Raw genomic sequence first — 20,295 nt, 5'->3', positions numbered from 1 at the left:
GTGTTTGCGTACGGGTTAGGATTAGGGGACGGGTGAGGGTAAGGCATCGGGTAAGGGTTAGGGTTAGGGTTAGGGGACGGGGACGGGGACGGGGACGGTTTAGGGTACAGGTTAGGGTACGACAACGGTTTAGGGTGAGCGTACGTATTAGGGTACGGGTTAGTGTCAGCGTATGGGTTAGGATTAGGGGAAGGGTGAGAGTAAGGCTTCGGGTAAGGGTTAGGGTAAGGGTTAGGGTTAGGGTTAGGGTTAGGGGACGGGGACGGTTTAGGGTACAGGTTAGGGTACGACAACGGTTTAGGGTGAGCGTACGTGTTAGGGTACGGGTTAGTTTTAGCGTACGGTTTAGTATTAGGGGACGGGTGAAGGTAAGGCTTCGGGTAAGGGTTAGAGTTAGGGTTTGGTTTAGGTTTAGGGTTAGGGGACGGGGACGGTTTAGGGTACAGGTTAGGGTACAACAACGGTTTAGGGTGAGCGTATGTGTTAGGGTACGGGTTAGTGTTAGCGTACGAGTTAGGATTAGGGGACGGGTGAGGGTAAGGCCTCGGGTAAGGGTTAGGGTTAGGGTTAGGGTTAGGGGACGTGGACGGGGACGGTTTAGGGTACAGGTTAGTGTACGACAATGGTTTAGGGTGAGCGTACGTGTTAGGGTACGGGTTATTGTTAGCGTACGGGTTAGGATTAGGGGACGGTAAAGGGTAAGGCTTCGGGTAAGGGTTAGGGTTAGGGTTAGGGTTAGGGTTAGGGGACGGGGACGGGGACGGTTTAGGGCACAGGTTAGGGTACGACAACGGTTTAGGGTGAGCGTATGTGTTAGGGTACGGGTTAGTGTTAGCGTACAGGTTAGGATTAGGGGACAGGTGAGGGTAAGGCTTCGGGTAAGGGTTAGGGTTAGGGTTAGGGTTAGGGGACGGGGACGGGGACGGGGACGGTTTAGGGTACAGGTTAGTGTACGACAACGGTTTAGGGTGAGCGTATGTGATAGGGTATTGGTTAGTGTTAGCGTACGGGTTAGGATTAAGGGACGGGTGAGGGTAAGGCTTCGGGTAAGGGTTAGGGTTAGGGTTAGGGTTAGGGGACGGGGACGGTTTAGGGTACAGGTTAGGGTACGACAAAGTTTTAGGGTGAGCGTACGTGTTAGGGTACGGTTTAGTGTTAGCGTACGCGTTAGGATTAGGGGACGGGTGAGGGTAAGGCTTCGGGTAAGGGTTAGGGTTAGGGTTAGGGTTAGGGTTAGGGGACGGGGACGGTTTAGGGTACACGTTAGTGTATGAGAACGGTTTAGGGTGAGCATACGTGGTAGGGTACGGGTTAGTGTTAGCGTACGGGTTAGGATTAGGGGACGGGTGAGGGTAAGGCTTCGGGTAAGGGTTAGGGTTAGGGTTAGGGTAGGGTTAGGGTTAGGGGACGGGGACGATTTAGGGTACAGGTTAGGGTACGACAACGGTTTAGGGTGAGCGTATGTGTTAGGGTACGGTTTAGTGTTAGCGTACGGGTTAGGATTAGGGGACGGGTGAGTGTAAGGCTTCGGGTAAGGGTTAGGGTTAGGGTTAGGGTTAGGGTTAGGGTTAGGGGACGGGGACGGGGACGGTTTAGGGTACAGGTTAGTGTACGTCAACGGTTTAGGGTGAGCGTACGTGTTAGGGTACGGGTTAGTGTTAGCGTACGGGTTAGGATTAGGGGACGGGTGAGGGTAAGGCTTCGGGTAAGGGTTAGGGTTAGGGTTAGGGTTAGGGTTAGGGTTAGAGGACGGGGACGGTTTAGGGTACAGGTTATGGTACGACAACGGTTTAGGGTGATCGTACGTGTTAGGGTACGGTTTAGTGTTAGCGTACGGGTTAGGATTAGGGGATGGGTGAGGGTAAGGCTTCGGGTAAGGGTTAGGGTTAGGGTTAGGGTTAGGGGACGTGGACGGGGACGGGGACGGTTTAGGGTACAGGTTAGTGTACGACAACGGTTTAGGGTGAGCGTACGTGTTAGGGTACGGGTTAGTGTTAGCGTACGGGTTAGGATTAGGGGACGGGTGAGGGTAAGGCTTCGGGTAAGGCTTAGGGTTAGGGTTAGGGTTAGGGTTAGGGGACGGGGACGGTTTAGGGTACAGGTTAGGGTACAACAAATCTTTAGGGTGAGCGTACGTGTTAGGGTACGGGTTAGTGTTAGCGTACGGGTTAGGATTAGGGGACGGATGAGGGTAAGGCTTCGGGTAAGGGTTAGGGTTAGGGTTAGGGTTAGGGTTAGGGAACGGGGACAGTTTAGGGTACAGGTTAGGGTACGACAACGGTTTAGGGTGAGCGTACGTGTTAGTGTACGGTTATTGTTAGCGTACGGGTTAGGATTAGGGGACGGGTGAGGGTAAGGCTTCGGGTAAGGGTTAGGGTTAGGGTTACGTTTAGGGTTAGGGTTAGGGGACGGGGACGGTTTAGGGTACAGGTTAGTGTACGACAACGGTTTAGGGTGAGCGTACGTGTTAGGGTATGGGTTAGTGTTAGCGTACGGTTAGGATTAGGGGACGGGAGAGGGTAAGGCTTTGGGTAAAGGTTAGGGTTAGGGTTAGGGTTAGGGTTAGGGGATGGGAACGGTTTAGGGTACAGGTTAGGGTACGACAACTGTTTAGGGTGAGCGTACGTGTTAGGGTACGGGTTAGTGTTAGCGTACGGGTTAGGATTTGGAGACAGGTGAGGGTAAGGCTTCGGGTAAGTGTTAGGGTTAGGGTTAGGGTTAGGGTTAGGGGACGGGGACGGGGACGGTTTAGGGTACAGGTTAGGGTACGAGAACGGTGTAGGGTGAGCGTACGTGTTAGGGTACGGGTTAGTGTTAGCGTACGGGTTAGGATTAGGGGACGGGTGAGGGTAAGGCTTCGGGTAAGAGTTAGGGTTAGGGTTAGGGTTAGGGGACGGGGACGGGGACGGGGACGGTTTAGGGTACAGGTTAGGGTACGACAACGGTTTAGGGTGAGCGTACGTGTTAGGGTACGGGTTAGTGTTAGCCTACGGGTTAGGATTAGGGGACGGGTGAGGGTAAGGCTTCGGGTTAGGGTTAGGGTTAGGTTTAGGGTTAGGGTTAGGGGACGGGGACGGTTTAGGGTACAGGTTAGTGTACGACAACGGTTTAGGGTGAGCGTACGTGTTAGGGTACGGGTTAGTGTTAGCGTACGGTTAGGATTAGGGGACGGGAGAGGGTAAGGCTTCGGGTAAAGGTTAGGGTTAGGGTTAGGGTTAGGGTTAGGGGATGGGGACGGTTTAGGGTACAGGTTAGGGTACGACAACGGTTTAGGGTGAGCGTACGTGTTAGGGTACGGGTTAGTGTTAGCGTACGGGTTAGGATTAGCGGACGGGTGAGGGTAAGGCTTCGGGTAAGGGTTAGGGTTAGGGTTAGGGTTAGGGTTAGGGGACGGGGACGGTTTAGGGTACAGGTTAGTGTACGACAACGGTTTAGGGTGAGCATACGTGTTAGGGTACGGGTTAGTGTTAGCGTACGGTTTAGGATTAGGGGACGGGTGAGGGTAAGGCTTCGGGTAAGGGTTAGGGTTAGGGTTAGGGTTAGGGTTAGGGGACGGGGACGTTTTAGGGTACAGGTTAGGGTACGACAACGGTTTAGGGAGAGCGTACGTGTTAGGGTATGGGTTAGTGTTAACGTACGGGTTAGGATTAGGGTACGGGTGAGGGTAAGGCTTCGGGTAAGGTTTAAGGTTAGGGTTAGGTTTAGGGGACGGGGACGGGGACGGGGAAAGTTTAGGGTACAGGTTAGGGTACGACAATGGTTTAGGGTGAGCGTACGTGTTAGGGTACGGGTTAGTGTTAGCGTACGGGTTAGGATTAGGTGACGGGTGAGGGTAAGGCTTCGGGTAAGGGTTAGGGTTAGGGTTAGGGTTAGGGTTAGGAGACGGGGACGGTTTAGGGTACAGGTTAGGGTATGACAACGGTTTAGTGTGAGCGTACGTGTTAGGGTATGGGTTAGTGTCAGCGTACGGGTTAGGATTAGGGGACGGGTGAGGGTAAGGCTTCGGGTAAGGGTTAGGGTTAGGGTTAGGTTTAGGGTTAGGGTTAGGGGACGGGGAAGGTTTAGGGTACAGGTTAGTGTACGACAACGGATTAGGGTGAGCGTACGTGTTAGGGTATGGGTTAGTGTTAGCGTACGGGTTAGGATTATGGGACGGGTGAGGGTAAGTCTTCGGGTAAGGGTTAGGGTTAAGGTTAGGGTTAGTGTTAGGGTTAGGGGACGGGGACGGTTTAGGGTACATGTTAGGGTATGACAACGGTTTAGGGTGAGCGTTCGTGTTAGGGTACGGGGTAGTGTTAGCATACGGGTTAGGATTAGGGGACGGGTGAGGGTAAGGCTTCGGGTAAGTGTTAGGGTTAGGGTTAAGGTTAGGGTTAGGGTTAGCGGACGGGGACGGTTTAGGGTACCGGTTAGTGTCCGACAACGGTTTAGGGTGAGCGTACGTGTTAGGGTACGGGTTAGTGTTAGCCTACCGGTTAGGATTAGGGGACGGGTGAGGGTAAGGCTTCGGGTAAGGGTTAGGGTTAGGGTTAGGGTTAGGGTTAGGATTAGGGGACGGGGACGGTTTAGTGTACAGGTTAGGGTACGACAACGTTTTAGGGTGAGCGTACGTGTTAGGGTACGGGTCAGTGTTAGCGTACGGGTTAGGATTAAGGGACGGGTGCGGGTAAGGCTTCGGGTAAGGGTTAGGGTTAGGGTTAGGGTTAGGGTTAGGGTTAGGAGACGGGGACGGTTTAGGGTACAGGTTACGGTACGACAACGGTTTAGGGTGAGCGTACATGTTAGGGTACGGGTTAGTGTTAGCGTTTGGGTTAGGATTAGGGGACGGGTGAGGGTAAGGCTTCGGGTAAGGGTTAGGGTTAGGGTTAGGGTTAGGGTTAGGGGACGGGGACGGTTTAGGGTACAGGTTAGGGTACGACAACGGTTTTGGGTGAGCGCACGTGTTAGGGTACGGGTTAGTGTTAGCGAACGGTTTAGGATTAGTGGACGGGTGAGTGTAAGGCTTCGGGTAAGGGTTAGGGTTAGGGGACGGGGACGGGGACGGTTTAGGGTACAGGTTAGGGTACGACAACGGTTTAGGGTGAGCATACGTGTTAGGGTACGGGTTAGTGTTAGCGTACGGGTTAGGATTAGGGGAAGGGTGAGGGTAAGGCTCTGGGTAAGGGTAAGGTTTAGGGTTAGGGTTAGGGTTAGGGGACGGGGACGGGGACGGTTTAGGGTACAGGTTAGGGTACGACAACGGTTTAGGGTGAGCGTACGTGTTAGCGTACGGGTTAGTATTAGCGTACGGGTTAGGATTAGGTGACGGGTGAGGGTAAGGTTTCGGGTAAGGGTTACGATTAGGGTTAGGGTTAGGGTTAGGGGACGGGGACGCTTTAGGGTACAGGTTAGGGTACGACAACGGTTTAGGGTGGGCGTACGTGTTAGGGTACGGGTTAGTGTTAGCGTACGGGTTAGGATTAGAGGACGGGTGAGGGTAAGGCTTCGGGTAAGGGATAGGGTTAGGGTTAGGGTTAGGGTTAGGGGACGGGGACGGTTTAGGGTACAGGTTAGGGTACGACAAGGGTTTAGGGTGAGCGTACGTGTCAGGGTAAGGTTTAGTGTTAGCGTACGGGTTAGGATTAGGGGGACGGGTGAGGGTAAGGCTTCGGGTAAGGTTTAGGGTTAGGGTTAGGGTTAGGGTTAGGGTTAGGGGATGGGGAAGGTTTAGGTTACAGGTTAGGGTACGACAACGGTTTAGGGTGAGCGTACGTGTTAGGTTATGGGTTAGTGTTAGCGTACGGGTTAGGATTAGGGGACGGGTGAGGGTAAGGCTTCGGGTAAGGGTTAGGGTTAGGGTTAGGGTTAGGGTTAGGGTTAGGGGACGGGGACGGTTTAAGGTACAGGTTAGGGTACGACAACGGTTTAGGGTGAGCATACGTGTTAGGGTACGTGTTAGTGTTAGCGTACGGGTTAGGATTAGGGGACGGGTGAGGGTAAGGCTTCGGGTAAGGGTTAGGGTTAAGGTTAGGGTTAGGGTTAGGGTTAGGGGACGGGGACGGTTTAGGGTACAGGTTAGGGTACGACAACGGTTTAGGGTGAGCATACGTGTTAAGGTTCGGGGTAGTGTTAGCGTACGGGTTAGGATTAGGGGACGGGTGAGGGTAAGGCTTCGGGTAAGGGTTAGGGTTAGGGTTAGGGTTAGGGTTAGGGTTAGGGGACGGGGAGGGTTTAGGGTACCGGTTAGGGTAAGACAACGATTTAGGGTGAGCGTACGTGTTAGGGTATGGGTTAGTGTTAGCCTACGGGTTAGGATTAGGGGACGGGTGAGGGTAAGGCTTCGGGTAAGGGTTAGGGTTAGGGTTAGGGTTAGGGTTAGGGGACGGGGACGGTTTAGGGTACAGGTTAGGGTACGACAACGGTGTAGGGTGAGCGTACGTGTTAGGGTACGGGTTAGTGTTAGCGTACGGGTTAGGATTAGGGGACGGGTGAGGGTAAGGCTTCGGGTAAGGGTTAGGGTTAATGTTAGGGTTAGGGTTAGGGGACGGGGACGGTTTAGGGTACAGGTTAGGGTACAACAACGGTTTAGGGTGAGCGTATGTGTTAGGGTATGGGTTAGTGTTAGCGTACGGGTTAGGATTAGGGGACGGGTGAGGGTAAGGCTTCGGGTAAGGGTTAGGGTTAGGGTTAGGGTTAGGGTTAGATTTAGGGGACGGGGACAGTTTAGGGTACAGGTTAGGGTACGACAACGGTTTAGGGTGAGCGTACGTGTTAGGGTACGGGTTATTGTTAGCGTACGGGTTAGGATTAGGGGACGGGTGAGGGTAAGGCTTCGGGTAAGGGTTAGGGTTAGGGTTAGGGTTAGGGTTAGGGGACGGGGACGGTTTAGGGTACAGGTTAGGGTACGACAAAGGTTTAGGGTGAGCGTACGTGTTAGGGTACGGGTTAGTGTTAGCCTATGGGTTAGGATTAGGGGACGGGTGAGGGTAAGGCTTCGGGTAAGGGTTAGGGTTAGGGTTAGGGTTAGGGTTAGGGTTAGGGGACGGGGACGGTTTAGGGTACAGTTTAGGGTAAGACAACGGTTTAGGGTGAGCGTACGTGTTAGGGTACGGTTTAGTGTTAGCGTACGGGTTAGGATTAGGGGACGGGTGAGGGTAAGGCTTCGGGTAAGGGTTAGGGTTAGGGTTAGGGTTAGGGGACGGGGACGGTTTAGGGTACAGGTTAGGGTATGACAACGGTTTAGGGTGAGCGTACGTGTTAGGGTACGGGTTAGTGTTAGCGTACGGGTTAGGATTAGGGGACGGGTGAGGGTAAGGCTTCAGGTAAGGGTTAGGGTTAGGGTTAGGGTTAGGGTTAGGGTTAGGGGACGGGGACGGTTTTGGGTACAGGTTAGTGTACGACAACGGTTTAGGGTGAGCGTACGTGTTAGGGTACGGTTTAGTGTTTGCGTACGGGTTAGGATTAGGGGACGGGTGAGGGTAAGGCATCGGGTAAGGGTTAGGGTTAGGGTTAGGGGACGGGGACGGGGACGGGGACGGTTTAGGGTACAGGTTAGGGTACAACAACGGTTTAGGGTGAGCGTACGTGTTAGGGTACGGGTTAGTGTCAGCGTATGGGTTAGGTTTAGGGGAAGGGTGAGAGTAAGGCTTCGGGTAAGGGGTAGGGTAAGGGTTAGGGTTAGGGTTAGGGTTAGGGGACGGGGACGGTTTAGGGTAAAGGTTAGGGTACGACAACGGTTTAGGGTGAGCGTACGTGTTAGGGTACGGTTTAGTGTTAGCGTACGGGTTAGGATTAGGGGACGAGTGAGGGTAAGGCTTCGGGTAAGGGTTAGGGTTAGGGTTAGGGTTAGGGGACGGGGACGGTTTAGGGTACAGGTTAGGTTACGACAACGGTTTAGGGTGAGCGTACGTGTTAGGGTACGGGTTAGTGTTAGTGTACGGGTTAGGATTAGGGGACGGGTGAGGGTAAGGCTTCGGGTAAGGTTAAGGTTAGGGTTAGGGTTAGGTTTAGGGGACGGGGACGGTTTAGGGTAGAGGTTAGGGTACGACAACGGTTTAGGGTGAGCGTACGTGTTAGGGTACGGGTTAGTTTTAGCGTACGGGTTAGTATTAGGGGACGGGTGAAGGTAAGGCTTCGGGTAAGGTTTAGGGTTAGGGTTTGGTTTAGGTTTAGGGTTAGGGGACGGGGACGGTTTAGGGTACAGGTTAGGGTACAACAACGGTTTAGGGTGAGCGTACGTGTTAGGGTACGGGTTAGTGTTAGCGTACGAGTTAGGATTAGGGGACGGGTGAGGGTAAGGCCTCGGGTAAGGGTTACGGTTAGGGTTAGGGTTAGGGGACGGGGACGGGGACGGTTTAGGGTACAGGTTAGTGTACGACAACGGTTTAGGGTGAGCATACGTGATAGGGTACGGGTTAGTGTTAGCGTACGGGTTAGGATTAGGGGACGGGTGAGGGTAAGGCTTCGGGTAAGGGTTAGGGTTAGGGTTAGGGTTAGGGTTAGGGTTAGGTGACGGGGACGTTTTAGGGTACAGGTTAGGGTACGACAACGGTTTAGGGAGAGCGTACGTGTTAGGGTATGGGTTAGTGTTAACGTACGGGTTAGGATTAGGGTACGGGTGAGGGTAAGGCTTCGGGTAAGGTTTAGGGTTAGGGTTAGGGTTAGGGGACGGGGACGGGGACGGGTAAAGTTTAGGGTACAGGTTAGGGTACGACAACGGTTTAGGGTGAGCGTACGTGTTAGGGTACGGGTTAGTGTTAGCGTACGGGTTAGGATTAGGGGACGGGTGAGGGTAAGGCTTCGGGTAAGGGTTAGGTTTAGGGTTAGGGTTAGGGTTAGGGGACGGGGACGGGGACGGTTTAGGGTACAGGTTAGGGTACGACAACGGTTTAGGGTGAGCGTACGTGTTAGCGTACGGGTTAGTATTAGCGTACGGGTTAGGATTAGGTGACGGGTGAGGGTAAGGCTTCGGGTAAGGGTTACGATTAGGGTTAGGGTTAGGGTTAGGGGACGGGGACGCTTTAGGGTACAGGTTAGGGTACGACAACGGTTTAGGGTGGGCGTACGTGTTAGGGTACGGGTTAGTGTTAGCGTACGGGTTAGGATTAGAGGACGGGTGAGGGTAAGGCTTCGGGTAAGGGATAGGGTTAGGGTTAGGGTTAGGGTTAGGGGACGGGGACGGTTTAGGGTACAGGTTAGGGTACGACAAGGGTTTAGGGTGAGCGTACGTGTCAGGGTAAGGTTTAGTGTTAGCGTACGGGTTAGGATTAGGGGGACGGGTGAGGGTAAGGCTTCGGGTAAGGTTTAGGGTTAGGGTTAGGGTTAGGGTTAGGGTTAGGGGATGGGGAAGGTTTAGGTTACAGGTTAGGGTACGACAACGGTTTAGGGTGAGCGTACGTGTTAGGTTATGGGTTAGTGTTAGCGTACGGGTTAGGATTAGGGGACGGGTGAGGGTAAGGCTTCGGGTAAGGGTTAGGGTTAGGGTTAGGGTTAGGGTTAGGGTTAGGGGACGGGGACGGTTTAAGGTACAGGTTAGGGTACGACAACGGTTTAGGGTGAGCATACGTGTTAGGGTACGGGTTAGTGTTAGCGTACGGGTTAGGATTAGGGGACGGGTGAGGGTAAGGCTTCGGGTAAGGGTTAGGGTTAAGGTTAGGGTTAGGGTTAGGGTTAGGGGACGGGGACGGTTTAGGGTACAGGTTAGGGTACGACAACGGTTTAGGGTGAGCATACGTGTTAAGGTTCGGGGTAGTGTTAGCGTACGGGTTAGGATTAGGGGACGGGTGAGGGTAAGGCTTCGGGTAAGGGTTAGGGTTAGGGTTAGGGTTAGGGTTAGGGTTAGGGGACGGGGAGGGTTTAGGGTACCGGTTAGGGTAAGACAACGATTTAGGGTGAGCGTACGTGTTAGGGTATGGGTTAGTGTTAGCCTACGGGTTAGGATTAGGGGACGGGTGAGGGTAAGGCTTCGGGTAAGGGTTAGGGTTAGGGTTAGGGTTAGGGTTAGGGGACGGGGACGGTTTAGGGTACAGGTTAGGGTACGACAACGGTGTAGGGTGAGCGTACGTGTTAGGGTACGGGTTAGTGTTAGCGTACGGGTTAGGATTAGGGGACGGGTGAGGGTAAGGCTTCGGGTAAGGGTTAGGGTTAATGTTAGGGTTAGGGTTAGGGGACGGGGACGGTTTAGGGTACAGGTTAGGGTACAACAACGGTTTAGGGTGAGCGTATGTGTTAGGGTATGGGTTAGTGTTAGCGTACGGGTTAGGATTAGGGGACGGGTGAGGGTAAGGCTTCGGGTAAGGGTTAGGGTTAGGGTTAGGGTTAGGGTTAGATTTAGGGGACGGGGACAGTTTAGGGTACAGGTTAGGGTACGACAACGGTTTAGGGTGAGCGTACGTGTTAGGGTACGGGTTATTGTTAGCGTACGGGTTAGGATTAGGGGACGGGTGAGGGTAAGGCTTCGGGTAAGGGTTAGGGTTAGGGTTAGGGTTAGGGTTAGGGGACGGGGACGGTTTAGGGTACAGGTTAGGGTACGACAAAGGTTTAGGGTGAGCGTACGTGTTAGGGTACGGGTTAGTGTTAGCCTATGGGTTAGGATTAGGGGACGGGTGAGGGTAAGGCTTCGGGTAAGGGTTAGGGTTAGGGTTAGGGTTAGGGTTAGGGTTAGGGGACGGGGACGGTTTAGGGTACAGTTTAGGGTACGACAACGGTTTAGGGTGAGCGTACGTGTTAGGGTACGGTTTAGTGTTAGCGTACGGGTTAGGATTAGGGGACGGGTGAGGGTAAGGCTTCGGGTAAGGGTTAGGGTTAGGGTTAGGGTTAGGGGACGGGGACGGTTTAGGGTACAGGTTAGGGTATGACAACGGTTTAGGGTGAGCGTACGTGTTAGGGTACGGGTTAGTGTTAGCGTACGGGTTAGGATTAGGGGACGGGTGAGGGTAAGGCTTCAGGTAAGGGTTAGGGTTAGGGTTAGGGTTAGGGTTAGGGTTAGGGGACGGGGACGGTTTTGGGTACAGGTTAGTGTACGACAACGGTTTAGGGTGAGCGTACGTGTTAGGGTACGGGTTAGTGTTTGCGTACGGGTTAGGATTAGGGGACGGGTGAGGGTAAGGCATCGGGTAAGGGTTAGGGTTAGGGTTAGGGGACGGGGACGGGGACGGGGACGGTTTAGGGTACAGGTTAGGGTACAACAACGGTTTAGGGTGAGCGTACGTGTTAGGGTACGGGTTAGTGTCAGCGTATGGGTTAGGTTTAGGGGAAGGGTGAGAGTAAGGCTTCGGGTAAGGGGTAGGGTAAGGGTTAGGGTTAGGGTTAGGGTTAGGGGACGGGGACGGTTTAGGGTAAAGGTTAGGGTACGACAACGGTTTAGGGTGAGCGTACGTGTTAGGGTACGGTTTATTGTTAGCGTACGGGTTAGGATTAGGGGACGAGTGAGGGTAAGGCTTCGGGTAAGGGTTAGGGTTAGGGTTAGGGTTAGGGGACGGGGACGGTTTAGGGTACAGGTTAGGTTACGACAACGGTTTAGGGTGAGCGTACGTGTTAGGGTACGGGTTAGTGTTAGTGTACGGGTTAGGATTAGGGGACGGGTGAGGGTAAGGCTTCGGGTAAGGTTAAGGTTAGGGTTAGGGTTAGGTTTAGGGGACGGGGACGGTTTAGGGTAGAGGTTAGGGTACGACAACGGTTTAGGGTGAGCGTACGTGTTAGGGTACGGGTTAGTTTTAGCGTACGGGTTAGTATTAGGGGACGGGTGAAGGTAAGGCTTCGGGTAAGGTTTAGGGTTAGGGTTTGGTTTAGGTTTAGGGTTAGGGGACGGGGACGGTTTAGGGTACAGGTTAGGGTACAACAACGGTTTAGGGTGAGCGTACGTGTTAGGGTACGGGTTAGTGTTAGCGTACGAGTTAGGATTAGGGGACGGGTGAGGGTAAGGCCTCGGGTAAGGGTTACGGTTAGGGTTAGGGTTAGGGGACGGGGACGGGGACGGTTTAGGGTACAGGTTAGTGTACGACAACGGTTTAGGGTGAGCATACGTGATAGGGTACGGGTTAGTGTTAGCGTACGGGTTAGGATTAGGGGACGGGTGAGGGTAAGGCTTCGGGTAAGGGTTAGGGTTAGGGTTAGGGTTAGGGTTAGGGTTAGGTGACGGGGACGTTTTAGGGTACAGGTTAGGGTACGACAACGGTTTAGGGAGAGCGTACGTGTTAGGGTATGGGTTAGTGTTAACGTACGGGTTAGGATTAGGGTACGGGTGAGGGTAAGGCTTCGGGTAAGGTTTAGGGTTAGGGTTAGGGTTAGGGGACGGGGACGGGGACGGGGAAAGTTTAGGGTACAGGTTAGGGTACGACAACGGTTTAGGGTGAGCGTACGTGTTAGGGTACGGGTTAGTGTTAGCGTACGGGTTAGGATTAGGGGACGGGTGAGGGTAAGGCTTCGGGTAAGGGTTAGGTTTAGGGTTAGGGTTAGGGTTAGGGGACGGGGACGGGGACGGTTTAGGGTACAGGTTAGGGTAAAACAACGGTTTAGGGTGAGCGTACGTGTTAGGGTACGGGTTAGTGTTAGCGTACGGTTAGGATTATGGGACGGGAGAGGGTAAGGCTTCGGGTAAAGGTTAGGGTTAGGGTTAGAGTTAGGGTTAGGGGATGGGGACGGTTTAGGATACAGGTTAGGGTACGACAACTGTTTAGGGTGAGCGTACGTGTTAGGGTACGGGTTAGTGTTAGCGTACGGGTTAGGATTTGGAGACAGGTGAGGGTAAGGCTTCGGGTAAGTGTTAGGGTTAGGGTTAGGGTTAGGGTTAGGTTTAGGGGACGGGGACGGGGACGGTTTAGGCTACAGGTTAGGGTACGAGAACGGTGTAGGGTGAGCGTACGTGTTAGGGTACGGGTTAGTGTAAGCGTACGGGTTAGGATTAGGGGACGGGTGAGGGTAAGGCTTCGGGTAAGGGTTAGGGTTAGGGTTAGGGTTAGGGTTAGGGGACGGGGACGGGGACGGTTTAGGGTACAGGTTAGGGTACGACAACGGTTTAGGGTGAGCGTACGTGTTAGGGTACGGGTTAGTGTTAGCCTACGGGTTAGGATTAGGGGACGGGTGAGGGTAAGGCTTCGGGTTAGGGTTAGGGTTAGGTTTAGGGTTAGGGTTAGGGGACGGGGACGGTTTAGGGTACAGGTTAGTGTACGACAACGGTTTAGGGTGAGCCTACGTGTTAGGGTACGGGTTAGTGTTAGCGTACGGTTAGGATTAGGGGACGGGAGAGGTTAAGGCTTCGGGTAAAGGTTAGGGTTAGGGTTAGGGTTAGGGTTAGGGGATGGGGACGGTTTAGGGTACAGGTTAGTGTACGACAACTGTTTAGGGTGAGCGTACGTGTTAGGGTACGGGTTAGTGTTAGCGTACGGGTTAGGATTTGGAGACAGGTGAGGGTAAGGCTTCGGGTAATTGTTAGGGTTAGGGTTAGGGTTAGGGTTAGGGGACGGGGACGGGGACGGTTTAGGGTACAGGTTAGGGTACGAGAACGGTGTAGGGTGAGCGTACGTGTTAGGGTACGGGTTAGTGTTAGCGTACGGGTTAGGATTAGGGGACGGGTGAGGGTAAGGCTTCGGGCAAGGTTTAGGGTTAGGGTTAGGGTTAGGGTTAGGGGACGGGGACGGGGACGGTTTAGGGTACAGTTTAGGGTACGACAACGGTTTAGGGTGAGCGTACGTGTTAGGGTACGGGTTAGTGTTAGCCTACGGGTTAGGATTAGGGGGCGGGTGAGGGTAAGGGTTAGGGTTAGGTTTAGGGGACGGGGACGGTTTAGGGTACAGGTTAGGGTACGACAACGGTTTAGGGTGAGCGTACGTGTTAGGGTACAGGTTAGTGTTAGCGTACGGGTTAGGATTAGGGGACGGGTGAGGGTAAGGCTTCGGGTAAGGGTTAGGTTTAGGGTTAGGGTTAGGGTTAGGGTTAGGGTTAGGGGGCGGGGACGGTTTAGGGTACAGGTTAGTGTACGACAACGGTTTAGGGTGAGCATACGTGTTAGGGTACGGGTTAGTGTTAGCGTACGGGTTAGGATTAGGGGACGGGTGAGGGTAAGGCTTCGGGTAAGGGTTAGGGTTAGGGTTAGGGTTAGGGTTAGGGGACGGGGACGTTTTAGGGTACAGGTTAGGGTACGACAACGGTTTAGGGAGAGCGTACGTGTTAGGGTATGGGTTACTGTTAACGTACGGGTTAGGATTAGGGTACGGGTGAGGGTAAGGCTTCGGGTAAGGTTTAAGGTTAGGGTTAGGTTTAGGGGACGGGGACGGGGACGGGGAAAGTTTAGGGTACAGGTTAGGGTACGACAATGGTTTAGGGTGAGCGTACGTGTTAGGGTACGGGTTAGTGTTAGCGTACGGGTTAGGATTAGGTGACGGGTGAGGGTAAGGCTTCGGGTAAGGGTTAGGGTTAGGGTTAGGGTTAGGGTTAGGAGACGGGGACGGTTTAGGGTACAGGTTAGGGTACGACAACGGTTTAGTGTGAGCGTACGTGTTATGGTATGGGTTAGTGTCAGCGTACGGGTTAGGATTAGGGGACGGGTGAGGGTAAGGCTTCGGGTAAGGGTTAGGGTTAGGGTTAGGTTTAGGGTTAGGGTTAGGGGACGGGGAAGGTTTAGGGTACAGGTTAGTGTACGACAACGGATTAGGGTGAGCGTACGTGTTAGGGTATGGGTTAGTGTTAGCGTACGGGTTAGGATTATGGGACGGGTGAGGGTAAGTCTTCGGGTAAGGGTTAGGGTTAAGGTTAGGGTTAGTGTTAGGGTTAGGGGACGGGGACGGTTTAGGGTACATGTTAGGGTATGACAACGGTTTAGGGTGAGCGTTCGTGTTAGGGTACGGGGTAGTGTTAGCATACGGGTTAGGATTAGGGGACGGGTGAGGGTAAGGCTTCGGGTAAGTGTTAGGGTTAGGGTTAAGGTTAGGGTTAGGGTTAGCGGACGGGGACGGTTTAGGGTACCGGTTAGGGTCCGACAACGGTTTAGGGTGAGCGTACGTGTTAGGGTACGGGTTAGTGTTAGCCTACCGGTTAGGATTAGGGGACGGGTGAGGGTAAGGCTTCGGGTAAGGGTTAGGGTTAGGGTTAGGGTTAGGGTTAGGATTAGGGGACGGGGACGGTTTAGTGTACAGGTTAGGGTACGACAACGTTTTAGGGTGAGCGTACGTGTTAGGGTACGGGTCAGTGTTAGCGTACGGGTTAGGATTAAGGGACGGGTGCGGGTAAGGCTTCGGGTAAGGGTTAGGGTTAGGGTTAGGGTTAGGGTTAGGGTTAGGAGACGGGGACGGTTTAGGGTACAGGTTACGGTACGACAACGGTTTAGGGTGAGCGTACATGTTAGGGTACGGGTTAGTGTTAGCTTTTGGGTTAGGATTAGGGGACGGGTGAGGGTAAGGCTTCGGGTAAGGGTTAGGGTTAGGGTTAGGGTTAGGGTTAGGGGACGGGGACGGTTTAGGGTACAGGTTAGGGTACGACAACGGTTTTGGGTGAGCGCACGTGTTAGGGTACGGGTTAGTGTTAGCGAACGGTTTAGGATTAGTGGACGGGTGAGTGTAAGGCTTCGGGTAAGGGTTAGGGTTAGGGGACGGGGACGGGGACGGTTTAGGGTACAGGTTAGGGTACGACAACGGTTTAGGGTGAGCATACGTGTTAGGGTACGGGTTAGTGTTAGCGTACGGGTTAGGATTAGGGGAAGGGTGAGGGTAAGGCTCTGGGTAAGGGTAAGGTTTAGGGTTAGGGTTAGGGTTAGGGGACGGGGACGGGGACGGTTTAGGGTACAGGTTAGGGTACGACAACGGTTTAGGGTGAGCGTACGTGTTAGCGTACGGGTTAGTATTAGCGTACGGGTTAGGATTAGGTGACGGGTGAGGGTAAGGCTTCGGGTAAGGGTTACGATTAGGGTTAGGGTTAGGGTTAGGGGACGGGGACGCTTTAGGGTACAGGTTAGGGTACGACAACGGTTTAGGGTGGGCGTACGTGTTAGGGTACGGGTTAGTGTTAGCGTACGGGTTAGGATTAGAGGACGGGTGAGGGTAAGGCTTCGGGTAAGGGATAGGGTTAGGGTTAGGGTTAGGGTTAGGGGACGGGGACGGTTTAGGGTACAGGTTAGGGTACGACAATGGTTTAGGGTGAGCGTACGTGTCAGGGTAAGGTTTAGTGTTAGCGTACGGGTTAGGATTAGGGGGACGGGTGAGGGTAAGGCTTCGGGTAAGGTTTAGGGTTAGGGTTAGGGTTAGGGTTAGGGTTAGGGGATGGGGAAGGTTTAGGTTACAGGTTAGGGTACGACAACGGTTTAGGGTGAGCGTACGTGTTAGGTTATGGGTTAGTGTTAGCGTACGGGTTAGGATTAGGGGACGGGTGAGGGTAAGGCTTCGGGTAAGGGTTAGGGTTAGGGTTAGGGTTAGGGTTAGGGTTAGGGGACGGGGACGGTTTAAGGTACAGGTTAGGGTACGACAACGGTTTAGGGTGAGCATACGTGTTAGGGTACGGGTTAGTGTTAGCGTACGGGTTAGGATTAGGGGACGGGTGAGGGTAAGGCTTCGGGTAAGGGTTAGGGTTAAGGTTAGGGTTAGGGTTAGGGTTAGGGGACGGGGACGGTTTAGGGTACAGGTTAGGGTACGACAACGGTTTAGGGTGAGCATACGTGTTAAGGTTCGGGGTAGTGTTAGCGTACGGGTTAGGATTAGGGGACGGGTGAGGGTAAGGCTTCGGGTAAGGGTTAGGGTTAGGGTTAGGGTTAGGGTTAGGGTTAGGGGACGGGGAGGGTTTAGGGTACCGGTTAGGGTAAGACAACGATTTAGGGTGAGCGTACGTGTTAGGGTATGGGTTAGTGTTAGCCTACGGGTTAGGATTAGGGTACGGGTGAGGGTAAGGCTTCGGGTAAGGGTTAGGGTTAGGGTTAGGGTTAGGGTTAGGGGACGGGGACGCTTTAGGGTACAGGTTAGGGTACGACAACGGTTTAGGGTGGGCGTACGTGTTAGGGTACGGGTTAGTGTTAGCGTACGGGTTAGGATTAGAGGACGGGTGAGGGTAAGGCTTCGGGTAAGGGATAGGGTTAGGGTTAGGGTTAGGGTTAGGGGACGGGGACGGTTTAGGGTACAGGTTAGGGTACGACAATGGTTTAGGGTGAGCGTACGTGTCAGGGTAAGGTTTAGTGTTAGCGTACGGGTTAGGATTAGGGGGACGGGTGAGGGTAAGGCTTCGGGTAAGGTTTAGGGTTAGGGTTAGGGTTAGGGTTAGGGTTAGGGGATGGGGAAGGTTTAGGTTACAGGTTAGGGTACGACAACGGTTTAGGGTGAGCGTACGTGTTAGGTTATGGGTTAGTGTTAGCGTACGGGTTAGGATTAGGGGACGGGTGAGGGTAAGGCTTCGGGTAAGGGTTAGGGTTAGGGTTAGGGTTAGGGTTAGGGTTAGGGGACGGGGACGGTTTAAGGTACAGGTTAGGGTACGACAACGGTTTAGGGTGAGCATACGTGTTAGGGTACGGGTTAGTGTTAGCGTACGGGTTAGGATTAGGGGACGGGTGAGGGTAAGGCTTCGGGTAAGGGTTAGGGTTAAGGTTAGGGTTAGGGTTAGGGTTAGGGGACGGGGACGGTTTAGGGTACAGGTTAGGGTACGACAACGGTTTAGGGTGAGCATACGTGTTAAGGTTCGGGGTAGTGTTAGCGTACGGGTTAGGATTAGGGGACGGGTGAGGGTAAGGCTTCGGGTAAGGGTTAGGGTTAGGGTTAGGGTTAGGGTTAGGGTTAGGGGACGGGGAGGGTTTAGGGTACCGGTTAGGGTAAGACAACGATTTAGGGTGAGCGTACGTGTTAGGGTATGGGTTAGTGTTAGCCTACGGGTTAGGATTAGGGGACGGGTGAGGGTAAGGCTTCGGGTAAGGGTTAGGGTTAGGGTTAGGGTTAGGGTTAGGGGACGGGGACGGTTTAGGGTACAGGTTAGGGTACGACAACGGTGTAGGGTGAGCGTACGTGTTAGGGTACGGGTTAGTGTTAGCGTACGGGTTAGGATTAGGGGACGGGTGAGGGTAAGGCTTCGGGTAAGGGTTAGGGTTAATGTTAGGGTTAGGGTTAGGGGACGGGGACGGTTTAGGGTACAGGTTAGGGTACAACAACGGTTTAGGGTGAGCGTATGTGTTAGGGTATGGGTTAGTGTTAGCGTACGGGTTAGGATTAGGGGACGGGTGAGGGTAAGGCTTCGGGTAAGGGTTAGGGTTAGGGTTAGGGTTAGGGTTAGATTTAGGGGACGGGGACAGTTTAGGGTACAGGTTAGGGTACGACAACGGTTTAGGGTGAGCGTACGTGTTAGGGTACGGGTTATTGTTAGCGTACGGGTTAGGATTAGGGGACGGGTGAGGGTAAGGCTTCGGGTAAGGGTTAGGGTTAGGGTTAGGGTTAGGGTTAGGGGACGGGGACGGTTTAGGGTACAGGTTAGGGTACGACAAAGGTTTAGGGTGAGCGTACGTGTTAGGGTACGGGTTAGTGTTAGCCTATGGGTTAGGATTAGGGGACGGGTGAGGGTAAGGCTTCGGGTAAGGGTTAGGGTTAGGGTTAGGGTTAGGGTTAGGGTTAGGGGACGGGGACGGTTTAGGGTACAGGTTAGGGTACGACAACGGTTTAGGGTGAGCGTACGTGTTAGGGTACGGTTTAGTGTTAGCGTACGGGTTAGGATTAGGGGACGGGTGAGGGTAAGGCTTCGGGTAAGGGTTAGGGTTAGGGTTAGGGTTAGGGGACGGGGACGGTTTAGGGTACAGGTTAGGGTATGACAACGGTTTAGGGTGAGCGTACGTGTTAGGGTACGGGTTAGTGTTAGCGTACGGGTTAGGATTAGGGGACGGGTGAGGGTAAGGCTTCAGGTAAGGGTTAGGGTTAGGGTTAGGGTTAGGGTTAGGGTTAGGGGACGGGGACGGTTTTGGGTACAGGTTAGTGTACGACAACGGTTTAGGGTGAGCGTACGTGTTAGGGTACGGGTTAGTGTTTGCGTACGGGTTAGGATTAGGGGACGGGTGAGGGTAAGGCATCGGGTAAGGGTTAGGGTTAGGGTTAGGGGACGGGGACGGGGACGGGGACGGTTTAGGGTACAGGTTAGGGTACAACAACGGTTTAGGGTGAGCGTACGTGTTAGGGTACGGGTTAGTGTCAGCGTATGGGTTAGGTTTAGGGGAAGGGTGAGAGTAAGGCTTCGGGTAAGGGGTAGGGTAAGGGTTAGGGTTAGGGTTAGGGTTAGGGGACGGGGACGGTTTAGGGTAAAGGTTAGGGTACGACAACGGTTTAGGGTGAGCGTACGTGTTAGGGTACGGTTTAGTGTTAGCGTACGGGTTAGGATTAGGGGACGAGTGAGGGTAAGGCTTCGGGTAAGGGTTAGGGTTAGGGTTAGGGGACGGGGACGGTTTAGGGTACAGGTTAGGTTACGACAACGGTTTAGGGTGAGCGTACGTGTTAGGGTACGGGTTAGTGTTAGTGTACGGGTTAGGATTAGGGGACGGGTGAGGGTAAGGCTTCGGGTAAGGTTAAGGTTAGGGTTAGGGTTAGGTTTAGGGGACGGGGACGGTTTAGGGTAGAGGTTAGGGTACGACAACGGATTAGGGTGAGCGTACGTGTTAGGGTACGGGTTAGTTTTAGCGTACGGGTTAGTATTAGGGGACGGGTGAAGGTAAGGCTTCGGGTAAGGTTTAGGGTTAGGGTTTGGTTTAGGTTTAGGGTTAGGGGACGGGGACGGTTTAGGGTACAGGTTAGGGTACAACAACGGTTTAGGGTGAGCGTACGTGTTAGGGTACGGGTTAGTGTTAGCGTACGAGTTAGGATTAGGGGACGGGTGAGGGTAAGGCCTCGGGTAAGGGTTAGGGTTAGGGTTAGGGTTAGGGGACGGGGACGGGGACGGTTTAGGGTACAGGTTAGTGTACGACAACGGTTTAGGGTGAGCATACGTGATAGGGTACGGGTTAGTGTTAGCGTACGGGTTAGGATTAGGGGACGGGTGAGGGTAAGGCTTCGGGTAAGGGTTAGGGTTAGGGTTAGGGTTAGGGTTAGGGTTAGGTGACGGGGACGTTTTAGGGTACAGGTTAGGGTACGACAACGGTTTAGGGAGAGCGTACGTGTTAGGGTATGGGTTAGTGTTAACGTACGGGTTAGGATTAGGGTACGGGTGAGGGTAAGGCTTCGGGTAAGGTTTAGGGTTAGGGTTAGGGTTAGGGGACGGGGACGGGGACGGGGAAAGTTTAGGGTACAGGTTAGGGTACGACAACGGTTTAGGGTGAGCGTACGTGTTAGGGTACGGGTTAGTGTTAGCGTACGGGTTAGGATTAGGGGACGGGTGAGG

The sequence above is a fragment of the Delphinapterus leucas genome, chromosome 13, assembly GCF_059928025.1.
Source record: "Delphinapterus leucas isolate spDelLeu-1000000601 "Yukka" chromosome 13, BTC_Dleu_Yukka2, whole genome shotgun sequence".
NCBI lineage: Eukaryota > Metazoa > Chordata > Mammalia > Artiodactyla > Monodontidae > Delphinapterus > Delphinapterus leucas.
Note: the sequence above shows the minus strand (reverse complement) of the source record.